Below are 20,297 nucleotides of genomic sequence, written 5' to 3'. Positions count from 1 at the left end.
TGGTAGACGGATGGCGGGCTGCCCACTTTGCAATGTGTCGTCTCAGGCCTCAGTCTGAATTCCTCTCCCCACAAAAGCTTTCATTACATTTTGTCATTTGATACATTAGTTTGTTTTAATGCACTGAAACCCCACGTACATCTAGCAGTCTCTCTCTGCTTGTTTTATGGGGCTTCACTGTGTTTGGAAATGAATTAAAGCATCTGAAAGGCCTGGCAGTTTCATTAGAGAAGGACAGTCCAATCCAAATTAGTGTAACTAAGTTAAAATTGAAATAAAATGTTTTAAGGAGAGTGATCTGATAAATATTGGCTTAAACTAATTGGATTTTCAATAGACAAATTACTGCATTTTTCTCATTACTTAGTGCTCTATAAGGCTTTCACGTTTATGGCAGAGTATAGTTCCCTGCAACAGAGCTGAGAAAGGTGGACCAAAATCCTTGACTGAGGATGTTTTCTGAGGCTTTGGATGCTAGGGGTCTCAGGGAGGTTGGGGGCTCACACCTCCAGGCTGCTGGGGTTGCTGTTGTGAAGGGGCGTTGCCTTTTTCCAGTGTGCTTGCAGAGGTTTGCTAATCCTCATGCTCATTGCAGGGGTGAAATGATTGGCAGGTTGCCACTGACCTCTCAAAAGAAGGCACTTGCCAGGATAAGCATAGCGTAAAGCCTCCCATGTTGCATAGAGGATAGGCTTCTGTTTGTTTGTTTGTTTGTTTTGTTTGCTTGGTTTTTAAATAAACAAAAGTAATACTTATCCAGTTAAGGGGAACAAGAAACAGTATGTGTTCTTTCAAAGTCGATTTCTGTATTCCAATAAGCTATTAATTACAACGAAATAGGACCTAAATAAATATGAAGTTATGGTATTTTTTAAAAGTATTATTATCCCCAGTAGAAAAGGAAAAGAAGCAAGGATTCTTAAAACTTTAACTAATGCTGAGAACACCGTTATTTGATTCCTTCCAAAACACGTTTTCTGAAAAGAACTGGAGTACATTCATTTGATTCCTGGTGCCGATTCAAGCATTCCCCTTTCATGAATGTCAAAGCGGATGTCCTATGGAGAAAGGAGCTGCTCCTGAAAAACGTTTTCAATAAGGCACAAGAGCATGTGGCCTGAGAGGTGATGTAGAGAAGTTAGTACTGGAATGTTTGTATGAGCAGCAAAAGTGTCTGTACAGTATGAAATTGCATGTGGATGCAATTAGATCATATTGACAGTTGCAATGGTGAGTATGCAAATAATACCATGATATTCCTCCATCCAACTTCCTGTGTGGGGAGAAGTAGAGATGGAAAATGGAGTAGTGTTGTAAAGAGTTACTGAGCCATTTATTTTTCTAATGCAAAATAGGGTAAAGCAAGGTTTGTCTGTGGGATGTTCTCTTAGTTTAGGAGAGTCGGTAGTCAGCCGCATGGCTGAAGCATGCAGGTGTGTATTTTTTTCAGGGCAGATTTGGTGCATTTCATATGCAGGATTGACCATTGCAAATCTAGTATCCTGGCTAAAACCAGTTTCAGTCAGTGCCCTGCATTCCCATGTGATTATGCTGGTGTGCTTATTTTTTGTTACCTTTTGAATAGATAATTTAAAATTGCTCTCTGTAGGGACGTTCTCTGCGTCTGTCTGCCTATCAATCTTTCTATCTGAATGCAGAAGTATTTGATTAGTGTATTTAAAGTAATAAAGATGTCAACAGTAGTGTCACATTGATTGATGTTAATTATAAGTCTTTAATGGCTCCTCTGGTTTGGCCACTCTCCTTGCAGATTGTGATTTTATGGTTAAAATAATGCCCTGCTGTCCACAGACTCGGTCATAAATTGTGGTCTATCTTTCTTTAATGACTCTGCATGCAGTGGTATAATCCCAATAACATACATTATCTTCGGTAAAAGGAAGGCAGTGACTTTCATAGAGGTGATGGATGGATTTATAAGGACTAGCTAACAGACTGGCTGGGTTAACACCAGAGGCAAGGCTGATTGTTCTGCTTGTGCATTGCCATAAGGAGAAATATTAGGCAGGCAGTCTTGGAAAACTGATGATTTTCATTCAGTCCCTCTCTTTCCACTCCATACCATTAGTAAAAGTTAAAGAAAATGCTGAGGTGTGGATCACAGTCTCCTATCAAAAGGCTAACTGCTTAGTAAGATGTAAAAAATCTTCTGTAGATGTCTGCCAGCTATAGTGAACAAAAAGCAATGAAGATTCTTGCTTTGTGGCCATGCTCTTGAAAGTGCATAATGAATGGTCAATGAATGCACGTTCACCTTACAAAAGTGCATCGCTACCATGAGGAAAATGCTACATCTCTGAGAGAGGTCTCACCATTTCGGAGGGAGTTTAATCATTTTATGTGAATGGAGACGACACAGGGAAGTGCACAGGGATGCACACATACATATGGATGTGTATCAAGTTATACATGTCTGTTTTTAAGTAGCATTGCTACAGCAATTCTGTAACACCACCTTATTGCTTCTATATTCATAACGGGCACCGTGGAGCTCCAGCACAGCATGGAGAATCCCATTAACGCTGTGTGCATACAGGCAGGGGCACAGAGATGCTTCCAAATGGGTCTGTGCCCTACAGGGGGGTCTGTAATGTAACTGGTGAATCTGGCTAAAAAGCAGGATGTTTCCTTGGAGCTAAAAAGTTAGGAACAGAAGTTAATTTGGAAAAGATACAGTTACAAAAAGTGGTTTCTTGGCACCCTAAGCCTGGCATTTACTGCTCAGTGGCTCACTATGGTTGTGCTGTGGTGCACAATTGACAGCGATGAAGTCCAAGGAAATTACTCTGGGGGGGTGACAGTTGTTGGGCAGTGGGGTTGTCGTCCAGTTTTGTTGTTGTCAATAGAGTAAGATGGGGCTCACTTTGCTCATGTGAATGTTTTGGGTTAGTTTTGTTTTGGGGTGGTGGTGTTTGTTGTTGTTTGTTGGGTTTCTTTTTCTTGGTTGGTTGGTTTGGTTTGTCTTTAAAAAAAAAAATCTTTAATTAATCCAAATTTTTTTCTTCTGCTGCGTGTGCTGGAGTTGGGCTGTGCCTCCACGTGAAGCTGTACCAAGGCCTGGGAAGGGCTGAGTTCCCTCTGTCCCAGCCCCTGACTCTTCAACTGCTCCTGTCCCACACCCAGCTCATTCACAGCAGTGGTGAGTCCTTGGGAGTCAAGATGAATGTGCCTTGTGCTCTGCAGTTACCAAAGACATGTGCTTCTGTAAGCACATCCTTTGCTCTCCAAGCACAGAAGCCCCTCAGGAAGCACGTGTGCCTGGGTACAGAGACCAGCCTATGCACAGAAACTCGCGATGACCAACCAGATGATTTGGCAGCAGGGTTGTTTACTCTCAATTTGATTCTTTCCCTTTTTAATTTATGATAAATTAGTACTAGTTGGTGATGAAACGGGAAAATAAACAAACAAAAATCCTAATCAAACACATACCAAAGTAGCCCCAAGTCTTCTGTTTAGAAATGCAGGTTAATCCCCCATGGCTTTCAGAAGCATTCTATAGCACACTACTAATTAAGATAAGGTTATCATTTTAAGTTATACCAGGAATGCAATTAGAGCTCTTACTAAGAACTGTAGCAATCAATTTTATACAAATTATTCAGCCCTGGTAAGGTAGAATGCAGTTTTAATAGGACAAGAGAACACACTTTTGTTTTATTAAATATAATATAGATTCAAACTACAGCCATATGCTGTACTGCCACTCACTCAGCCATGTATCCCTTTCTAAAATATTTTCTTAGGTAGGATTAATTCAGGCTTTTTTTTCTCTCCTTTTCCATGTACAGTTTCAATCCATTTTTGATCTTGATAAAGAGCCTTCTAAATGGATGTACTGTAAAACCAGAAATAAATGTAGGGAAGGATTTAGTATGCTTACCAAATAATATAAATTTCACATGTGCAAATGAGTATGAGTTGATGTCAGATGCTGATTTATGGTCTGTGTAGCTTGTAGATGTATTTATTTTCTGCAGATACTGTAGGCAGTGGATCAAATCCAGACCCTGTTTAGGTAAGTAAAGAAAGCAGAGTGGCCACAGGTCCCTCTGTGCACCAAACAGACTGGGATGTTTCTGTATCTTTGAAATTGGGCCAAACCTCAAAATACAGACAAAAAAAAAAAAAAAAGAAAAAAAGATTGTGTGTTAGTGGAAGAACTATACTTACCCACTTTCATGTTTGTTTATTCATTAAGATACACCCATCGCACAGAAATGGTGTGCACCATAGATGTGCAAGTTGTAAAAGTGTGCTGTCATTAAAGGGATTCACAGTCTCATGAGTACGACATGGTATTTTTATCTCTGTGTAGTGTCCTTCTGATTGTGTTTTCCAAGCAGAGCATGCTTCTCCTTTACGTTTTCCTGGAAGAGTCGCCTTTAACAGAATCACTTCTTGTTATCTTGCTCTGGTTACCTTTTTCTTTTGGAGCTGTGCAAACTTGTATTCCTTAATTTACAATCATGTTTTATAGATGCCCTTTCCTATATTCTTAAAAGTGGATGCTGTTAAACTGCAGCTAATCTTGAGCGTATGTGTGGTCTTAATAATTTAAAAGCTGAAATTTTAAAACAATGACTATTCCTCAAGTGTGATTAAAAACTCAGCAAATTTAGGAGAAAAACTTTATCTAATAGGAAATGAAACACGTGACATGTGGGTGAATGCACATTTAAGGCACTCCACCGACCTTAATTCTCCCATTTAACAAATCGGTGATCAGTGAACAAAATTATCTGAATACAGATTAGAAGAAAATTATTTATAAAAATTCATTAGATTATTTCTTGGTTTCCTTTTTTCCAAGGAGACGTTAAGATGGTTTAGTATTGTATTTTATGTGCCTTTTATAAAATAAAATTTTCATTAAAATTTGCAACTTTGTTTCCCTTGAAATGCATACTAGAAATGTTTCGGTGAGAATTATACAGTCTTGTGCAGAGCGGGAAACGAAATCCTCTAATTTCTGTATTTCATTGAGTATTTTTGCACAATGTTGTCCATTTTAAAGAATAGTGTCTAATTAACTCCTTGCTAAAATGTTCAGTATGTGGGTCAATAGGAAACATATTCAGCTGTGTTTATCCAAGTCACACTACTGTGCTTCCCAGAGCCTCTGTTATTTATGTTTTTCTATTATCTGGGCTGAACTTACCAGCCCCACTGACCTTAAGGTAATGTATTGCTGTACTGTATTTAGTAAGGATGATGCAGATGGGACTTTTCTGTTTTGAGGCTGGATTTCCTTTCAATATACAACCATAATTCAGAGAAATAAAATTGCTCTTTAATCAGGAATCTTGTTTCGTTTGGAGGAATACTGCATGAAAAAACTGGTTGTCGTGTTTTTGCAGTTAAGTTGATTATTGGCATGTGATATTAAGTGGGCAATAGGGAATGTTTCTGTGGACACAAGTCACTCCTTTCTATCAGCTGGAGAAGGGGTTATGTGGTGTTAGTACTTGTTTGATGAGGATAACATTTACTTTCAATTTGGTAGCATGGGAAGCTGGGACTGGAAGGTAGAGCTCTGTGGGACTGAAAAGGTGTCTCTGGTCAATTAAAAGACACTGAAGCAGTACAGGTGAACATCCATGTTACCTGCATATATATCTATATATGCATATGTTTGGCAGTTAGTCATTGCAGTTTATACCCAGAATATCTGTAACTGAAGTACCCATTTTAAATTGGTTATCTAAAAAAGAAATTGCTGTTGCAATGCTGTGTTGGGTTTTGAATGTCTTCAGAGAAGGAGATATTAATATAATGTTGCAAGCCTCAGAGAGGGGCAGAAGGAAGTGAATTCTGTTCACTAAAATAATATTCAGCTTTCCAGAAGAAGTTTAGATGTAAAACAAAAGAAAAACAAATAAACAAACAAAATCAAACCAAACCAAACAACAAACAAGCAAACAAGACACCAAACCAACCAACCAACCAAAGTTACAACATTGGCAAATTTGGATTCATATCTGAGGAGCAGCAAAAAGTAACAGCATGATGTACAAGATATGTGCTTAAAAAATTACAAATTCTGGCTACAGCTCTTGGAAGTGCTCATGCTTTACAAACAAAATATAAAGAGAAATGTTATTGTTTGGGGAGGACTCTTCTTAGAAATGTCTAATGTTTTTTGACTGTAAGTTTAAAGTGAGGTAAAATAAAACCAAGCAGAGGTGGTATTGAGGTTTGATGGAGATAAAACAGCAGTTAAAAAGTGAGTGGGAGGCAGTGTTAATAATGAGTGATGCCACTGGCTCTTCTCCCTCCCTGTTCACTCACTATTTCAATCAGATATATATACCTCATATGTATACACATATATATATAAAAGTATGTATAAGTATTCATATATTTAAAAGTATGTATTGTTTATATAGATGTATGTATTAAAAAAGAAGTATGCAAGGGTGTATTTGGATGTGTTTGTTGTGCTGCCCAAACAGCTGAGTGATGAGAATGTCAAATGGGGTTGAAATGTGTGGCTATTCCCACTTCAGTGCAGTGCCTTTGGTTTCTGGAAGCAGTCTGTCACTCTTGCAGTTTGGTCCTTGACCTTCTATCACTTTTGGAGACATGCCATACAATCTTTGTTTACAGCAACAAGCATGGAAAAACTGACTTCCTGACAGTAATGCTGAACTCTACATTGAAACCACTCACAGGTGAAAAAACATAGTTCTTCCACTTTGAACTTGTAATGTGTTTCATGTAAAATACCCATCTAAAACTGGGCAACCAACAAAAGGAAACCAGTCCTTTGCCCAAGACCAAATATTAAATGCTTTGTCAGCAGGTTTGCTAAGGAGATGGTTGTAATGCATTTCTGTTTGGTTTTCCCTACACAACATATAATTTGTAGTCTTAAATAAAACATGCCACTGGTTATTTAATTTTTATATAGGTATGATATTAATTGACTGAGCAGTTCAGGACCCCTCATGGACTTCTAGCTATTGCATATGCAGCTCTGATCTCCATGTAACCTCTTCATCACACAGCTTTCTCACAGGCTGGTAAAACACATTAGGATTTGTAGATGGGTTTGTACAAAGAACCAATAAATTGCACTACTCCCTTGTTTTCTGGCGCTTGAATTATACCACCTTTCCTAATGTTCTCTGTTCATCAACCCAATGCTAATGGCTGTAAGAATTTTTATGGACATTAGGGTATTTGCATGAGGCATTTGTGTGTTCCGACTAGATTATCTTCTTGAAGTACAGGTTTACTAAACAAAGCAGTATTTGAGTTATAGAGTAAAAAATCAAAGTCATGATGTAAAATGAAAGCAAATCAATGGAAGATATGTGGCCTGGTTGGTTCAGTGGTCATGGTTTTGGTGATGTAAATTAGGTGATGTGTTTTGTAGTAATTAAATATCCCATAATTATGTCAAAAGCTTGCTATTTTACACTTTTGGGAAATTAGAAGGGAACAATAAGAAGAGTGGAAGTTAAATGAAGAGCAGGCTAATGAAGCATTCCTATTTTCCTGCAATTTGCGTGTTCAAGTGATGTGTGTTTCAACGCACACTTCCACATCCTCTGCACAAATTTTATTTTCTTTTTACATCATTATAATAATCACAGTACTCTACATTAACTTATGGTCTGAACCCTTTTACCCTGGTGTATACATCATGTCAGTTGCTTTTGAACCATGAGAAGAGTTTGGCCCCAAGGCTAACTTAACTGGAGGAAAGAGTTTTTAGTAAATCAGAATAATAACGGGAATATTAACCTTAGGAAACTTCTGCAAAAGCAGAGAAAATTATGTATTTCTTCAGTGTTGATTATCATTTTGTTGCATTTACATCAATGTTTCTTATTTTGCTCCATTGAATTCCCACATTTCTGCTCTACTCCAGGACTGCTGCTGAAGTCTTCTTTCTCACACAGTTTACAGGGAACCAACAGGGCTTAAGATGTGCAGACTCAGTCCTTTAAAGTGCATAGGCGTTTTCTAACACACAATGATCAAACGTGTGAATATTGAGAAAACATCACTCAAATTTTAAACATAGCATTTGTACTCACACTGGAAACAGAATCTCAAATATTATGATTAAAGAGGTGGCAAATACAAACAAGTATATGGTCAGTTCTATCATCTGGAACAGCTGAAAGTTTGGGAGACTAATCACAATAAACTATCCATGAGACATCCATAGAATGTAGAATTAATGTGGGAAATTTTTCAAAGAGTAATATAAAATAATCAGTGAATTTAAATAAATTGATCCACTTCCAGACGACTGCAAGAGAAAAGTGCAGAACTGTGTTTTGCCAGTTTCTTGCGATGAAGGTCTCTGTGCTGAAAATGCAGAAGCAGCATTACACATTTGGGTTTTTTTAACATGCATTCACTAAGATAGACTAGACAGCTTCTGATATATTCTACAGAAAACTATCAAAACATGGGATCATGACTATTTTTAACTAGATGGACAAGCAAAGCATATTTTTTGTATAGGACAGTAGTTAGATCCTCATTCCAGGTGCCATGCAGCATCGCAATATCAGGAAATGGCCTTGAAAAAGTTCATCAAGTACCGAAGGAGTTTAGCTGTACTCTCACAAAGTTCCTTACAGGCTCTTTTCCCCTACTGAAGATCTCTGTATGCTGTAGAGAAATTGCTTCTAGGGCTTGAGCCCTCAGGTAAAGTTGACATGAGTAGCTCTAAACTATGGCAGTGTGTGTCTAGACATATGCTGTGGTCACTAAACATCTACTGGTATTTTGTGTGAAGCATGTGGCACTTCATGCCTTGGCCAGGAACCAGCATGGCTCAGTACTTATACCCATGTGCAGCTCTTTGGTTTTTGTTCACTCACATATGTTTGTTTTGGTTTGAGTCCATAAGGTTTGCCCGCTTGAGGTTCACTTTGAGGTTTCAAGTTCATTGAAACCTCAAGTTTTGCCTGGCTTTTGGGTCAAAACCTCAAGCCTAATGAGAATGAATTCTCTAGCTGCAGATTATGAAGGGAAAGGTCATTGGAAAACAGACTCCAAGGCCTGATGCTTACTGAGAGTCGCCAAGCATTCAAATGGATCATTCCTTGCGGCATTTAGCAATTGTATGTTTTTGTCAAAATTAGCAACTCTGCATTTTACAGATATGCACAAGTGTGTTAGTGGTGTTGTGCTTCAATCAAAGCTACAGCATGTCTCCAAGTTTCTCCTGGTTTTCAGTTCCTGCTTCCTGGGTGGCACTGTCTAGTGCTACGCAGGGGCAACAGGTTTTGCCTGCAATATGAAAAAAGTTAAATTTATGTTAAACCATTGGCCAGATACTTGTTTTTTTTAAGTCCTGTTACTTCTGTCCAGTCTCCACAGTGCCCATGCTATGCTTAAGCAAAATGAAGTCCAGTTTCCTTTGAAGTTAAGTCTTGCTTCAGGAAGCTAAGTCCCAAAAAGGATTTTTCCCAAAAGGAGAAGCTGGTACCTTGAACGCATTTGTGTAGCTTTCCTCTTTTGAGTCCTAATGCTTATCTCATCTTGAAATGAATTTAGGTCTTGTTCTCTGTAACTGCAACTCTCCTGGAGCTGGGATACAAAGTTTAACTTTCAGTCATGTTCAGCGATTCTTAGACTCACAGGGATCCATGTCATAGTGGGATAGTGTACTAAGCAGATAATTAGCCACAGGAAGAAGTAAACTGAATCTGGTTGAAAAACATCTGAAAATCACTCCACAAAATTCAGCAAACTTTAAGCAGTCATGAATCATTCTTATTTTGGGATCTCTGTATATTGCTATAACTCTTCATGTTGCTCTAGAGTCTACTCTGCTGCTGAATTTTTTGCTCCAATGACCTATGGACAGTTACATCAAATCCAAGGTAGCTAGTGTATCCCTAAGGTAGCACCAAGCTACACTAATATAGAGAGGGATTTACGATCAAATGTTTGAGAACAGATCTTGAAATGTTGGCACCAAACTGGTCTTGGGAAAATTTCTATTGATGACATGTCAAGGCAGCATCCAAAATAAGCCCAGTTCTTTCCACATCTTCCAATCTAAAACCTTTCATGTGAACTCAGGCAGTAGTGATGTCAACCAGAAATTCCTGCTCGTACTCTCAGCTGTTCTCTTTGGGCCACTTCCTACTTCTCTGTTCACTGTATGGAGGGGGAGAAAATGTGCTGTGGAGTTCAACTGAGAAAGTAATTTTGGACAGGTAATTTTAGAGTCTGCCAACAAGTTACTTTGAGAGTGAACAGTATCTGAACAGAGCAAAGTACCTATGTTAGAGATTTGGAGAGGGAAGTAAGAGTTAGTTACCCATACCGTGATGAAACAATTTAATGAGGAGGATATCCGAAGTGATCTCAGTGTAAGACTTAAATTTTTAAGCTCTATGTGCGTAGGGCTGCCTCTCACGAGGAGTTTTTCTGCATCTAAATCTTTTACTTTTCTGAAGAAACGATGCTGGTCTTTCTCTTCATCATTCTTGTCTCTTCCCCTCCCTCCCCCTTCATTTGCATCTAATGTAACTGTGTATCTCTGGGTCAAGCTTAGGGGTATATATCGTATACCTGCATAGGGTTTTTTTCACAAGCTTTTGGATATATTTGTAAATACTATAGGGCCCCCTTTTATAGATCTGTTTGAAAAATGTGTCCTGTATTGTGTTTCCTGAATAAACCAGCATTCTCCAGGTACCATGTTGGTTCAGCCCTAATTGTGACTTCTGAGAGTAATTCAGGTTCCACACACATCTGGTCTTTGTTTTTTCTCCTGTTTCTCATGGGTACCACATGGCAGAACACTGGAATCAGGGTGTCCTCTGGGGTTTTAGTGGTTTGGTTAATAGTTGAACTGGAAGCATCTAGATATCAAAATGATCACCAGATGATGGCAATTTGGAGGTGCTGCTGATTTGGGCTGAGCTTGGTTAAATGAGTATGAAAAGTCTCTTCATTCCTTGACTCCTTCGATTCTCGTCAGTTTCAGTGTTATATCTAGGAGAATGTATGCAATTCAGTATTTCCCAGTAGCATTGCAGTGAAGGCTGTATGTGTAAGAGATAGAGAAAGAACAATGATTTCCTGCACATTTATTTTCCCAGGGAGGGAGGTGTAGCACTGGAAGAGGTTACCCAGACAGGTTATGGAATTTCCATCTCTCAGGGTTTTCAGTACAAAGTCACAGCTGACCTGATGTAATGTTGATGATAGCCAGGCGGGGTTCACTAGGTAACCTCCAGAAGACCCTTCCAACCGACATATCTGTGTTTCTAAGTCAGAACAGATAAATGAAATACTGGTATCAAGTTGGAAAGATCACCAGCTCACAGAGTCAACAACTGCTACAGCTCTGTCTTAGAAACTGTTAAGAATGGACAAGAAGCCATTCTGAGACATGGTGCTATAATTGTTGTAGCTAAATAACAATGAGAGTGGTCACCAGGACAGCTCCTCTTATCTTGTAATCTAAAGTCCTGATGGTACTTACTTGCTGTGTTGAGTCCCTGCCTCAGTCATATTTATCTTTTGGACTGAGAAAAAGTCATCCAAAGCCTTTATTGTCCATATTAGCTGATACTGCTTCTGAAAAAACAGTATTATATCCATTAGCTACAGCCTAAGTTCGGGTGTACCAATATCAGTTTTCAGCAAAGACTTGCCACTGCCAAAATTGTTAAGCCCCTCAGGTGAAAATGCCCTCGGATGACCACAGCAATCTTGTGATATCTGTACATGCAGTCCTGTGGCTCTCCTGAACACTAGATGCATGTTGAGGGTGAATGCTACTACTGGATTTTACGTAGAACTTAGGCAACTCCTAGGCGCAGCCCATTGCAAAACCCCTTTCTGGTAGGAACCAATAAGAACAAGCTACAACTGCCTTGTGCAAATTTTCACAATCTGCTATTGTGTGAACAGTTGGGAAGGTTGAAATCGGCACAAAAGAGCACTCAGGTTTTGCTCCAATTGTGCTTCCCCGTGTGTGTGCCAGGCATCTCTCTTCTGGGGAATTCTGTGCTTGATCTCCATCATATAACTTCAGAGCTTGCAACGGGATCCTGTACAAAACAGCTGTGCAGATTCACGGCAGCTATCTTCTTACATTTCCCCGACACTGCGTACGGTTTCAGTGTAAAGAGCCAGGGAGTGCAGCGTTGCGAGGTGGTGCCTGGCTTTTGCAAACAAAGGGAATGGAGGACTCTATGCCACCTGCGCTGTCACTTGAACAAATGTTAGGAGTAAAACAAGCTACAAAATGCTGGTTTTTGGATGATAACTTTATGCAGCAGCAATTCCATCGATCATCAAGGTCAGCTTCTTTTTGCTTTTGTTTCTCAAGCAAGCCAGTCCCTCCGTTCCATGCTCCTATAGGCAAGATGGTAAAACAGCCAAGGATATTAACTGCTTGGTGCCCTGACAGTGAACAGCATTGCGGAGTGGCGTGCTCTTGTTCAGGGACTGCCAGGGATGTCCAGATGTTTCTGCATTATACAGCATGGCACAACACCTCTGCAGGAATTGGCAGGCAAGAGTGTTTGCTTCTTGACTTGGATTGAAAGCTTTTGAGCTGGCAACGTCAGGAAAACATTGCCGCGGTCTGCAAACCAGAGAGAGACCTGTCGTGTCCATACGCGAAGAAAAAAGCCTTCTGCTCATTTTTTCCTGATTATTTTGAGGGACAGAGAATTTACTAAAATTACCAGTTGCAAAAATGATGAATGCCCTTCTGTTTTTTGCTGTAGTCGCTCAGGAGTGTGGGGCTGAGTGGGAAAAGGAGTGGTCCTGGCAAACAGTCTCAAATAAATTATTCAGAACACAGGTTTGGATGCGGATTGCAGGGAATGATAATGGAGTGTTGGTTTTCTGAGCCTGTTCATGTTACGAAGACACGGAGTATGCTTTTCAGGAATTCACTTAAGTGGAATCAGCTTTGAATAATGTAGCCTGGAAGTAATATTGCTGCCATCCAGCTAGTGTCTGTGGAACAGCATTCTCCTGCCTCCTGAAGCACTGGTATTGAAGATGGATAGATGGGGAGATATTTGTTTTCTGGCCTTTTTTTCTTTCCTTCTTTTTTTTTTTTTTTTTTTTAAAGGGGAATTCTAATCACTAGAGAGGGCCATGTTTTGGTCGAGGTTTCCCCCTCCCTGAGTGACATAGTGGACCGCATCAGCATCCGATTTGGGTGCGTCATGTGGTTTCTCATGTGATGCTGGTCTCACTGCGCTTCGGAGCGTGAGCCTTTGTGACTCTGCACTCTTGGACAGTAGCATCCAGCAACACAGGAGACTTTGGGAAGGAGGGGGGAAAGAGACATTCTCTCCAGAAAATCCCAAAAGCCCAGAAAAATAAAGTTACAATCATTTATTATAGTTATTATATCTTCTTAACTGTTTTGCCTTTTATTTTTAATTCTGGGTCTTCCCTTTTCTCCATTCCTGCAGGCATAAAGCTGCACTGTTTGGAAGAAGCGAGACTGTCTTGCCTTACATCTACGACGCTGCACCGCTCTTGACACAGCCTGCATTTCTCCCCATTTACCTGGGCGGCTGCTGCTGCTGTTTCTGCTGCTGCTGGGGCTGCTGCAGTCTCACTGCGTGCACTTCAGCTCGGCTTGGCTGACTCAAAACTCACTCGTCTGCACATTTGCTAAGGAAGAAGAGCGATGGAGCCGCATTTTTTCTGTTGGTTCTGGAAGTGAAGGGTTGCGATGTGTGTTGATTTTGGGGTTTTCTTTGAGGGAGGAAGAGGGAGGAGAAAGGAGGTGTTAATTTAGGATGGGGTGGGTGAAAGCTTAAAGAAATATTATGTGAAGTAATCCAGTGCTCGACAGGGGCATCAGCAGCAAGAATCCAGCCTCTGCTGCTCCAGAGGATTAACATGGGGAAGCCACAGTGCTGCAGTCGGGTCTCACCTCAGCGTTGTGCTGCAGATGGATAAATAAGGTATCGCGTGTGTCTGCCTATTAAGGCAAAACCATGGGAGAAGGAGCGAGTGAGCAAATGCAAATGCAAAGGAAGAAGAAATGCTACGTGCCGTTTGTCTGATTCTGTGTATTCTCGTTGCAGAGAGCATGGCATGATTAACAAAGCAATGTATGGATGGAGGGACTGTAAATTGCAGCTCGAATACTCCTGGTGCTGTCAGGGAGGGAAATGATGAGCTAGGTGGCTGCAGTGATATCCCTAGGGAAAACAACAGCAACACACTCTGTGTGTACATATATGTATGTATGCATGTGTTTTTCCGTGTGTGTGAGCATGCATAGACATGAAAGACAGACATTTCTGACCAATTTACAGAGGGATTTTGTCACTTTGCTAGGTCAGACTTGATTGCAGCTTGTATATTCAGCTATAGCTCTACACGCATTTCCTGAGGCGGCACTTTGTGAAAACAGATGTAGGCAGAATTCTTTTAAGAAATGTGAAAGCAGATCCTTTCCGCTTGACACCTTGAAGCACTGAATCTTCTGCGCTGTGCTGAGAGAAACTGGGGGAAGGGTTCATTTTCTCCATCTTAAAATCTTTATAAACACAGCTGTATTCAGTATGGTGAAAAATTCTATACTGTAAATAGAAACGTGATCAATCTAATAAAAGTAAATGCATCCCAGATGACTTCTAGACCAGCTGGCTACCACAGTCATCAGATGGCTATATGCTCAACTGAACAATTATATTCAGTATTATTTTTACATCTTTTTTTTTCTCCTTTTTATTACAATTTCAAAGCCAGCCATCTATTTGTCATCTATTGAAAAAAATCCAATGTTCACATTTGGCAATAGATTTTTCTGAAATGTACCTGGGTGTATTTTTTAGTGCTGAACATGCGTGGGGGAGACCGTGTTTTTAGAGCAGGTAGACTTGTCACCATACAGGCATATTTAGTTCAGCAGGCAGCTCGGCTTGGCCATGTCTGAACAATGCAGAAAACAGGGGAAACAAGTGCTGCACTCAGCTAGCGGGGCTTGGCACGGCTTCTAGCAGCTGCCTACAGAGAAAGAGATTTTTTTTTCTCCTCCTTTTTTTTTCTTTCCTTTTATACAAATCCGTAGACCATAATGTCATCCTAAAATGTGTACAAGGGAATTTCCCAATAGTCATGGTGAGCTACCCTGCAAGACGCCTGTCTGGCCCTTCCCCTATTTGTTACCCAGCCTACAAAGGCAGCCCTGTGTGTTGGATTATATTTAGCCAGCTGTTGGATAACATTCTTGAGCTGGGGGCAAAGGAGTCTTATTACTCCCTAACTGTAGTTTTCTGCTTGCTTAAAGAAAAATAACCTTGGCAATACAGCAGGCTCTGCGAAGGACTTTATGCTGCTCCCTTACCTTTCTGAAACTGTCATGTCCTTCTAACTCGGGCAGTTTAAAGCAAGCAAAGAGGAGAAAGAGAGACTCTTAACTCACAGCTTCAAAGCTGCAGAGTCGAGCAAAATGTCAGCAGCTTGTAATTAGGAGTCCATGGTTACGTCAGTGACTGTATCTCTCCAAGAATAGCTGTGTGATGTGTGCCACAGAGCAAAGGAAGACAGACATAACCTGGTTATCAAGCCTGCTTCAAACAAGAAAGAGCAAAATGGATTAACGAATCTGCTGTGTTCCTAAATCAGATGTGGATGGATTACACATACAAGGCTTGCTGAATTCTGCAGTGGTGAAGACTGAATTATCAGTTTGTCAGAGGGCACGCATTCACCGAGTGAAAGTGCGAATCCTTCAAAAACAAAAAAATAATGCAGATGAACCATGTATGCTAGAAAATGTCTTTCCCAGCTCCATCGTGTACAGGCAGCTGTGCGACACAGAGGCGTGCTCCGAAGGGAGAGACCAGGCAGCCCCACAGAGGTGTCTGAAAGGAAGGGTGTAATTAAACACAAAGCAAGCATGCCAAAATTCTGTTCTGGCATTACAGATTTGATACTGAAATACCACCCCAGAGAAGACTGGCAGGGGTCTGGTGTGGTTTATATTAAGGTTTCTAAGAGTGAGGGGGGGAGGGGAAGGGCTTCATGCAGCATCTTGCATCCACACCGAAGTCCCCAGGGCTGCGAGGGGAAGCAGGGTGCATGGAGGAGGGGGGCTCTGTGCTCTTAAAGGCACATGCCCAGACCTCCCCAGGAGCTTTCTGACCTCTGAGATTATTTTTAGGTCTGTACAGGCAACCCGGCAGCATTTAAACAGCGAGATTTCAGGGTGTGCTTAATCTACTCCGACTGGCCTTTCTCCACGTTGTGGCTGGGAGATGTTTACAGGGCTTTTATCAATACCCCTCCACAACATCCAGTGTGTGCCTGCCTGTCGCTGTTCATGCCGCCCAGTCGCTGGAAGCCTGGCATGGTTCCCTGCTCCCAGCAGAAGTCGGTTGCAGTTCAGCTCTGTTTATGTCACTCTCTAATTTATCAGGATAGGTAGATTGCATTATGCAAACAGTGGGGTAGGTTGGTTTTTTTCTTTTTGTTTTGTTTTTGGACTGTGAACACAAATTTACTGGAGATGACTCTGTATATTAAACCAATAGCTCTTTGAATTGTGTGTAGTATAATTTAAATATTCTTACTTTAATTAATAGAAGGTTACAAAAGCTGGCATTGTATGGGGCTATTTAATTTACATCTTAGGTTTAGTCAATGAGCATAACCCGCCTGATTAGAATAGTGTATTCTCCGCAGCCAACAGGGTGGAAGACATTATTTTGTTTGTGTTAGTTCAAACAGCTGGTCATTAATGCGGGCCCTATCTCCAGAGTGAAGTGCTAGTGGACATGAATGGCTGCCTGATTAATGCTGCCCCTCGACAGGTCCTTCATCCAGCAGCGATGCTCGCAGCAGAATAATGCAGCGTGATTTGATTGTGCTCTAACAGGGTAGTGTGTCATTGTGTCACCGAGCAATCGAGGTTATTATGGGGCAGGGCAGACAGACGGGACAGTGGGGTTACTAGACCGTGGCATTTTTAGAAATGCAAGCCTGACCTACTTAGAGTTATTCTTGCTGGCTGGCAGCTGCCTGGTGCAGGGCTCCCCCTGATAGGCTGCGGCTGTTGCTAGGGAGAATTAGCATGAATTTTTCCACATACAGGCTCAGTGATTGAATGATAAAAGCTGACTGGAATTAAAGAGATTCGGTCCAGTATTATGCAGATTTATCTCCCTCTTTTTTTTTTTTTTTTTCCTCTCTCTCTCAAATATATGAAAAGGAGCAGAAGACAATTGGTTTCCACTTATTTTTGACCTATATATTTTTTTCTTTTTTTTACAGGGGAGGGCAGAAGTGTTGTGAATTTTTGATCATCATTTACTATTTAAGCTGTTGAAATGATATGACAGTGGGCATGCATCTTTAATGTATGGGAGATTCAAATGCTGCCTCTTTGGAAAGGAATGAAATGAATATATTTTGTGTTCTGGTCAGACCGCTGTCTCTTTCTATTTGAAGCTATGTCAGATTCCCTCGTCTGGAAAGGGGAAACATATACCAGATTTTATTGCATAGCATTAATCTTGGCTATTTTTAGCTATCTGTACTACACAAAATTAGTCTTATGTTTATGTTGGTGGTTGAAATTAATCCCCGGACTATGTCTCCTATATGCAGAAACAGAGGCCCAGGGTATGCTGCAATGTTGTGTGTCATGTCCAACTGAAAAGGTATTTACATACTACAGACATATCAGCATTTTCTACCCAGCAGAGAACTGATAACCTGGCCTGTAATCAGATCAGCTGGAGAACCTCTTCTGGATTTTGGAGTATTTTTCAGGGTTTGGTTTGAAGTTGGATTCTCTAGATGGACCTTTTTCTATTATCTACATCACCTAAAATAGTGCTATCTTTTCAGAGAACTCTGTGCTCCCTTAGGAAGCAAATAAAAACAATACTCAGGGAAGAATTCTTTGATGTAATTATGAATATTTCCTTTGTTATTACCACTAATTACAGAAGATCTTTGTTTAAACCACAATTCCCCCTGTGTGATTCTTTACAATGCAAAAAAGTTACAATGTTGTGCTTATAATTTTAAATTAATTTTTCATGGCAACCTATCATCACACTCGAAGAAGTGGGAATTTTCAAAGTAAGGGGCAGCTGGGGGTGGGGGAGAGGGACCCAAAATCCTTCAGAACTGCAAAATGAAAAATGTGTTTCAGTGCCGAAAAGTAGTGAGCTTGTGTCTAGAATGGTTTCAAGACAGCACATCTGTCTGGATGGCCAGCAGCCCCCTGGACAGTGAGCTCCCTGCCTTGGCCCCTGGAGTTGCTGGGGAAGGTGTGAAGAGGAAGCAACTGGAAAAGGAGGCACACATTTGAATGCACTTGGTGGCCACGGCAAAGCATTGACTTCCTACAGATCTGAATTTCCTGTGTCTCTTTCCTGCCCTTGATTCATCACCGAAACACTCACCGCTTCCTTCTCTACTCCTTCCTGACGTTCCCATGGAGTGACAGTTTTTCAGAGAAGTGAAAGTGAGGAGGGGCACTCTTTGATGCCCAGTAATGGTGTTCTCCTTCACTGTTCCCAGAAGTGACTCCAGAAAGTGAAACTGCAGTTTTGGTCCCACTTCCCTCAGCAGTTATTCTCTTGATTGAAGCCTGATCTCTTGATCTGCTTTCCTGCAGGATGCTGTCAATGGCTGTGGCTTCTCACCTGGGCTGTGATTTTCACATCGGTCTTCCAAACTTACCTCTGTGTTATGGTGTTTGCTGAGCTGCTCCCCAGTTACTTTCCTCATGATGAACCAGCTCAAGTGATCAGAGAAAAGGGCTGGAGCACGGCCAGGTTTGGCCCATCCCAGTGCTTCCTCGGTGGCTCATACCACCAGGTGGGCAGCCTCTGTGCCAACAGAAGGGCAGTACTGGCAGTGGAGCCCATTCCTTATTGGAGGGGAAGCCAGCTTTACCTTTGGCATGCCAGGCAGCAGCTAGCCCTTGTGTGTAATTCTCTGCTGAGGCTCTTACCCTCGTTGGTCGTAGCCAATTGTAGTTTCATCCAATTCATGTGGGATATTAGCTAACTTGGACTTCAGAAAACCAAAGTTAGCATGCAATATCATATTAATTTCAGAAGAAACCTCTTTTCTAGAAAAATTATTTGCATGTTGTCTTATTTTGGCATATTCCTGCTAAGAGAGAGTCAAAGAAATGCAACAAAAAATATAAAGTGTATACTCTGTGGAAAAGAATTGTAGCTTTGAAGTTTGTTTGGGATTTCAACGCAGTAAACACATAAAACAAACATCAAATCAGACAGTTTAACAAACCATCAAGAGTTATTAAATATATCAAGTGACATATTAAATATAAAAAATGCAATGCACCAGAAATTTTACTCAATATTAGGTCACTTTTCTGAAAGTCTCTTTAATGGGAATTATTCCAAATAAATAGATGTGTGAATAATCTGATCATAATTCTTTGGGTAATTATAAGTAGCAGAAATATGGAGTTAATGAAACCAAACCAAAATCTGAGCCCTGTGGATATGTATAAAGTGTAAGAAACAGGATGCTGGAGGAGTTCAAAATACATGTCTGTATTGAAAATATTGTCAGTTGTGCACATTTCTTTCAAAAAACATGCTAATCATTTTATGAATTTCTCCTCTGAGGTTACTGCTGTTGCAACAACTCATACCTTCTACCTGGAAGTTGCTTACCTACAAAAGATTGTGTTGTGTTGTTTAACATTCTTGTACCATGACCTCTCCTGTGAGCTATGAAAGATCTATTATGCTGAGTTTCATGGTCTAGGGTGGCTAAGCAAGTGCTGATTTACTGGTAGCATATGCAGGCAACATTTTTTTGTTTTCTTTCCAGTAAAAGACACAGAATCCTGCCTCCATTTGCAGCTGAGAGATAGCTGTGCTGCTTGGTGTATTCCTGACCTTGGAGCCTTGTCCAGTCACGGATTTGTTGCACATTTTATGATGTCATTGCAACCTTCTCTTTTTGTGAAAATGATCAGAGGATACGGGATACAGAGCGACACATCTAGATTTTCATGAAGGGATTACAGCCACAGGGAGTGAGTTGACTCCCAGCCTTCACCTCTTGCCAGGGCTATAAAGATCAGTTCTTCTGCAGAAAATGTGTTTTGTTTCTGATTTCAAACCAAAACTATGAGGAGTTGTATTATATTTCTGAAGAGACTGGCAGTTGGCACATTCCTTTTATTGCAAAGTAGTAGGGAATACAAATGTTTTACAAATTAAAATAATCCTTACAACATATTTTTCTGTGATCCAGTAACATGTAAACAAATTCTGTAACATAGTACTGTCAGCCAGGAGCAG

General features: G+C 40.6%; 1 long non-coding RNA gene across 3 annotated transcripts in view; it reads left to right on the top strand.

Annotated features, from left to right (window-relative positions):
* Window positions 1-20,297, top strand: part of LOC135578813 (uncharacterized) — a 284,707-nt gene that overhangs the window by 239,182 nt on the left and 25,228 nt on the right. For 2 of the 3 annotated variants that reach the window (XR_010470931.1, XR_010470932.1), the window contains one exon: window positions 13,449-13,949. This is a non-coding gene — a long non-coding RNA (uncharacterized LOC135578813). Of the gene's footprint in view, window positions 1-985; window positions 3,161-13,448; window positions 13,950-20,297 lie in introns of all 3 variants that reach the window. The other variant, XR_010470930.1, reaches the window with a different exon arrangement.

Source organism: Columba livia, chromosome 2 (assembly GCF_036013475.1).
Source record: "Columba livia isolate bColLiv1 breed racing homer chromosome 2, bColLiv1.pat.W.v2, whole genome shotgun sequence".
NCBI lineage: Eukaryota > Metazoa > Chordata > Aves > Columbiformes > Columbidae > Columba > Columba livia.
The sequence above is the reverse complement of the archived record's forward strand: the minus strand, read 5'-3'. Positions and strand labels throughout refer to the sequence as shown.